The 6,391-nt window shown below is 42.8% G+C and overlaps 1 long non-coding RNA gene across 1 annotated transcript; it reads right to left on the bottom strand.

Annotated features, from left to right (window-relative positions):
* Positions 1 to 3,651: 3,651 nt before the first annotated feature.
* LOC115539770 (uncharacterized) lies at positions 3,652 to 5,575 on the bottom strand. Its single transcript, XR_003976036.1, has 2 exons — positions 5,158 to 5,575; positions 3,652 to 5,056 (listed from the first exon to the last, which is right to left on the bottom strand). It is a non-coding gene; the product is annotated as an uncharacterized LOC115539770 (long non-coding RNA).
* Between the last annotated feature and the right edge of the window lie 816 nt (positions 5,576 to 6,391).

Genomic DNA, 6,391 nt, shown 5'->3' with positions numbered 1-6,391 from the left:
ACCCATTGCCTTTAATTCAACATAATCAAACTTTTTTTTTTAAATACTCACCAGATGGTTACTTCATCCCAATTGCAAGTAATATAAACAACACATATGTTAAATTAGTTCCTTTTACCTTTGTTAAATCACATTTATGAATAGAGGTGCCACTCGTTTTTGTTTATTTTTATATTAAAACGTAACAAAATAAGGAAATGCATCATAAAACAGGCATAACAGGGAAATAATCAACATCATTAGAAATTGAAACATACTCAATAACATCTGTCTGAACAACACATTAAAGCCTTTGAACAAGGCCATTATAGGTATATCAGACTATACCACACATGAGGGGCAGAGTCTCACTGTGTGTGTATCGCATGTGTATTTTTTGCACTGGTTGCATGTATATTGTGTTTTTCTGTCCATCATGGGTCCACACACTTCACAATGTTTCTTTTTGGCTGACGGGCTGGTCCTACATCGGGCTGCTCGCGGGCTGGTCCTGGGGCTGGCTGCTTGCGGGCTGGTCCTTGGGCTGGCTGCTTGCGGGTTGTTCCTGGGGCTGGCTGCTTGCGGGCTGGTCCTGGGGCTGGCTGATCGCGGGCTGGTCCTGGCTGCTCGCGGGCTGGTCCTGGCTGCTCATGGGATGGTCCTGGGGCTGGCTGCTCGCGGGCTGGTCCTGGGCTGGCTGCTTGCGGGTTGTTCCAGGGGCTGGCTGCTTGCGGGCTGGTCCTGGGGCTGGCTGCTCGCGGGCTGGTCCTGGCTGCTCATGGGATGGTCCTGGGGCTGGCTGCTCGCGGGCTGGTCCTGGCTGCTCACGGGATGGTCCTGGGGCTGGCTGCTCGCCGGCTTGGCCTGGCTGCTGAAGGGCTAGTCCTGAGGCTCTTTTACGTTTCGGAGCTGGCTGATGCTCATCCTCCTCTTCAAACTCAGTGTCAGACTCTGAATTTTCAGAAATGTTATCCTCACTTTCAGACAGAGGTGTCAAGTAACAAAGTACAAATACTTCATTACCTTACTTAAGTAGAAATTTTGGGTATCTACACTTAACTTTTTACTTCTACTTCTTACATTTTCACGCACTTATCTGTACTTTCTACTCGTTACTTTTTAAAAATGGCCTCGTTACTCCTATTTAATTTCGGCTTGTTTTTATTCTGCTGGCGTTCAAAAAAATACAAACAAAAAAACCTATCCAGATTATTCGCGCCATCGGATAGAGTGAATTTGATTGGTTGGATGAGAATAAAAACATATACCATTCTGACACCCTATTGGTTTATACGCGATCCATGGCACCTGCGCATGACCAGAGCCCGTACATTCTCTGACATGACATAAATCGCGGCACATTCCAGCTACGAAATAGCAGACGTAGATGAGCGAAATGTCCCAACCAAGCACCAGTGAGGAGGTTGGTAGCCAAGAAGACCAGCCAACCCTTCTACGTCACTGGCCGTACCTGGAAGAATTTTTTGAAATGGTTGTATAGTCATTAGATGGCCTTTAGAAAAATGTTTTTTTGGGGGAAGTGGGGCAGTGTGCTATAGAGGTGTGTTGTGTGTGTGTGTCACTAATTCATGGATGGGATAAATGCAGAGACCAAATTCCTTGTATGTGTGGGCATACTTGGCCAAAAAGCTGATTGTAATCTATAGGCCCCTGTGGCACGGCCTAAGCTTTTGTCCTTAATGGCATTTTTTCCCCCTTGCATTACTTTTACTTTAATACTTTAAGTAGTTTTGAAACCAGTACTTTTATACTTTTACTTGAATAAAAAGCTTGAGTTGATACTTCAACTTCTACAGAAGTATCTTTAAATGCTAGTATCTATACTTCTACTTGAGTAATGAATGTGAATACTTTTGACACCTCTGCTTTCTGAAACTATTTCCTCTGCATCACCATCAAAACCCTCTCTTCGAATATCAACTGTAAGGCAGTCTGAACAGAGAATCGCTTTGCCATCTTGATCAGTTGTGGTATGGAACCACGCTGACAGAGCTTTTTTATAGTGTAAGGTCCCCAAGCTTGGTTCCCACAAGACAGAGGGTGAAATGTGTGGGAATATGGGTGTAGATAGTGTTGGGTGCTCCAATTTCAACCTTGTGCGGGAACAGTGGGTGCACACTGTGGGTGCTCACACCAAAGGCCCATTCACCTGCTTTACTCTCTCCTTCTCTCTCTCTCTCTCACACACACACACACACACACAGAGGAGGAAGGGAAAATGAGGGTGCACAGAACCTAAGTTTTCCACACTTAAACTAGCTCCGGGTCCACTGGACCCGAACACCCTGTGTGTAATATAAATGTGAAGGGGGGGTAGACAGGGGGGGGGGTCATTGATTTTTTTTTCTGATTTATGTTCCTCACAGAAAATGAGCCAAAGCCAATGATTCTTAGTTCACAAAAATAATTATTTGTATCACTTTTATTAAGCTAAAAACTGAAAACCGGTCCCACAGACCCGAACACCTTATAAGGGAACATTCGATTGGATCACTGTGATCCATCTGCCAAATTTTCCAACTGAATGCACCCTTCCAATGGGATCAGGATAATCCTGTGGTTTTTTTGATCAAATCCCAAACGAGTTCAAAGTTTTGAAAAACTCAAAGGGCAGGTTTGATCAGATCAAATGTAAAATCGGATTACATGATCAGATTTTAGTTTGGAATCCCTCTTTTGCTTTGAAAACCCATTTCCAAGAATTGATCCAATCCGTGATCCGAAATACCACTGGATTACTTTTGAAAAACTGGGCCCAAGGGACAGAAAAGGGAAAAGAGAGGACAATTTATAAAGAGAGGAAAAAGTAAGGGAAATAGAGAAATATTTTCTCTATTTTCTATAATAATTTCATAATAAATAAAATAAACTATAGAACACATTTCCTTAGCCAGTGTATCGGCAGGTCACTGTTGATATTCTTGCGGAAAACAAACTTAAAACATTTAGCAAGCACTGTAGTTTTCAAAAGTATTTTTAAAGTTGTATTTACATTTGTGGCAGGGATGGGCTGATAGTCGATTCTAGCGAGTATCGCCGATAGATGGATTCCATCGTCGATTGTCTCAAGTTGCCGATAAAAAGGCGATCATTTTTTTAATAAAAAAATAAAAAATAAAAAAATTGAAAAACGGCGCTGTGGTGGCTTTTTTTTTACAACTTAAAAAGCCCCGCAAATTGTAATTGAAGTTAACTGGCACAGGTGGAAACACACCTGCCGTATTCACTCACTGCTACGAGGAGAGGGGAGGGGCTCGAAACCTACCGCTCTGCTCGCACGGCGAAATGACATCACACCCCGCTGCACATGTCACTTTGAAAAACTTTGAAAAGAAGAATTAAATAGAAAAAAATCTGCTTGAGCAGGGGAAAAAGTTTCACAATTCATTCTCATTTGTAAGGGAAACACTGATATGTGTAACTATACTCAAAGCCTGTGTTTTCTTTCACCATATTAGCCTACCCTGCAGCGCAATGGCAAAGGCTGCGCGCAAAGCTTACGGGGCGATGTATATATTTTTGAAATGATTTAGGAGTTTATGATATCAGGCTATACGATCAAATTAATGAAATATTCGAAGAGACAATTTCATATAATTATGTCGGTGTGCATAAGACAGTCCCATTGACGTTCACATAAAAACATCCAAGTCAAAAGGTTGCCGGGTTTATTTGGAACAGAATAATAAGACATTCGCTTCAAGGGAGGCTATATATGTAGGCCCACTTACAAAACGCTTTTAAAGAACAATTATAACTGAGTATTGAACATAACACAAGTATAACAGATGGCGAAGTCTTCACAAAACTCTTTTAAAACGAAAAAAAAATGCTGGCAGAGCAAATAAAATAGAAATGGGCACAAAATTGGCTAGGCCCATTGCAGACTGCAGAACGCAGTCGAAAGAAAACGAAATTTGGATTCAAAGGAACGAATAATCCAATGTTTACAAGCTTTAGCTGACAAACAATAATGGTCCAATTGTATTGTTCATGCAAGTAGGCCTAAAAGCATAATAATAAATACAATTTAAAATTAAGTCTAAGTGTCAATTTCGCAAATTAAGAAAATGAAAATAAATTATTTCAGAGCAAATAAAATAAAAATGGGCATTTTGCAAACATTTGCTAGGAATATTGCAGACTGTAGAACCAATCGAAAGAAAACCTAATTTGGATTCAGAGGAACGAAATAGTCCAAATGTATGCCTAAAAGCCTAATAATAAATACACATTTTAAAGTGTGTGCATAGCCTACAGGTTTCTGGACAAGAACACCAGCATATTCACCTTTTCTGGCTTCAACAAGCTCATCAGTGGCGTGACAACGTTGCCTGCAGTGCTAAATACACGCTCAGAAAGTGAACTAGTAGCGCATATACAAAGATATTTACTCGCAATCTTGGCCATTAACGGAAAGCGGTTCTCGTTTGCCTTCCACCATGCGAGTGGGTCACTGTCCCCATCCAGTGCATCTTCTTGCAGGTAGGCTGTTACTTCTGCGTTTGCCCGTTGCTCCTCAGTGAGTGTCAAAGGTTGCTTCGCCTTTCTCAAAAGGCTACCCAGGGAAGGTTTTATTTTCTTAGGTGGTGGTGGTGGTGGAATAGGTGCCACTGGCTGCTCCGTCTCAACATCCTCCACTCTGACCCTTACCTGTCCGGTGGTCTGCCTCCTGCAGAATGACACCATCTCTGCCTCCAATCAAACTCTCGTGCTGTCGAGGGAAACGGCATCGATATGGAGAGCAGATAAGCGCATTAATTTTAATGACGCTTCATTGTCGTATTTGTTATCTAGTTCCAGCAGCACCCCGCTTTTAATGACGGACGTCATCCGGACGTCATCGTCGTCTTCCTTCAAGACGTTGTCTTTCAATAATTGTAGCGTGGGCAGCAAGGAAGAGACTCACTGCCTCCAGCACAGCTTCATCTTGCCACGTCAGGTTTGGCAGGGGACGGGGGCTTCTGTCGTTTGCGAAAACCCTCTTGATTGCTGTGGCCTGTTCCAGTATCCTCTCTGCCATCTTCTGCTTCGAACCCCAACGTGTTGCACAGTCCTGTTTTTAAAATAAGACTGATTAGCCAAATAGCCTGCATAATAATATTTGCCTATTCATAATAACACCACTCGCCTACTAATAAAATCTAATAATCCTACCGTAATCAAAGCATGGTTGGGGAGTGGTAGCTCATCCTGGGCTTTGCTCAGCTCCCGTTTCCGTTGCCAACTATGAGAAAAGGCGCCGTTGATTGCCCGGCAGACCCCAAACGCACGACTAGTGCGATCCTTTTCTCCGTCAAGTGCGTTGTTTATGGCCATATTCAAATTATGTCCAAAGCAGTTCAACCAGGGCCATTTGAGCTCCCGGACGGCTGCAATAATGTTTGCACCATTGTCGGTTGTGATGCAGGATATCTTCTCTTCCTCTATGCCCCACTCTTGAGCGCCGACTTTGAGGGCGTCTGCCAGCACATCTTTCGTTTGATTTTCTGGGACGAAGGATGTGGCCAAACACTTCGCCTCCAGTTGCCAGTCTTTGCTTATATAATGGGCTGTGAGAGACATGGCGTCATGTTCACGGATGACCACATGTCTGAGGTCAGGGCAATGAAGGAGGCCGATTTTAATTCGGTTACAACCGAAGCTCTGGTTTCATTGTATACTAGGGCTTTGACTTTTGGCCAAAAATCATATTCGAAGTTCGTTTGTTTATTAATATTAGTATTCGAATATATTCGAATATTTATTAAAAATATTTTGACCATTAAATGCCTTCAGTAATACCTGGGCTGAATCTGAATACTTAGTACACACTATTTATGTTCAGTGTCTACTACTTGACCGTACAACGCCTAGAACGGTCTACAGCTATGCGTAGAACGCCTCTGAACTCTTCCGAACACCGCCGTAACTCCACCGGATGTTTGGAGATGACGTGTCTCCCCTCAGATGCCGGCAAAATTACCTTGATAAATTACCTGTTTTCCGTCTTGTCATCGTTGCTATTAAATTAAAAATGTCTCTTTTTACTTAATTACATACTTTACTTTTTTACTCTTTTTAAAGTCTCTTTTTTTCGCCGCTTTCTATGACGTCTTTCTAAGCCGCTGTTGGTAGTGTCGGGTCGGGTCAGCCATCTCTTCCGAACGAAGAAGAGATGGCTGACTCGTAGTCTGGTAACGTAGTGACCTGCCGTTGTATACTGTGGCGGTAGTACGCATTCGGAAACGTTTTCCGTACTACACAATACACACTGAGCATTCGGACGCGCTATATTTGTGGCGTACTACAAAATGCATACTATAAGTATGAGTATTCGGATTCAGCCCTGGATTGGGCTTTGCGAGGTTTGTTTACCGGCGTTGCTATGGTTACCGGTCTTGCGTGTTCC

Source organism: Gadus morhua, chromosome 1 (assembly GCF_902167405.1).
Source record: "Gadus morhua chromosome 1, gadMor3.0, whole genome shotgun sequence".
Lineage (NCBI taxonomy): Eukaryota > Metazoa > Chordata > Actinopteri > Gadiformes > Gadidae > Gadus > Gadus morhua.
The sequence above is the reverse complement of the archived record's forward strand: the minus strand, read 5'-3'. Positions and strand labels throughout refer to the sequence as shown.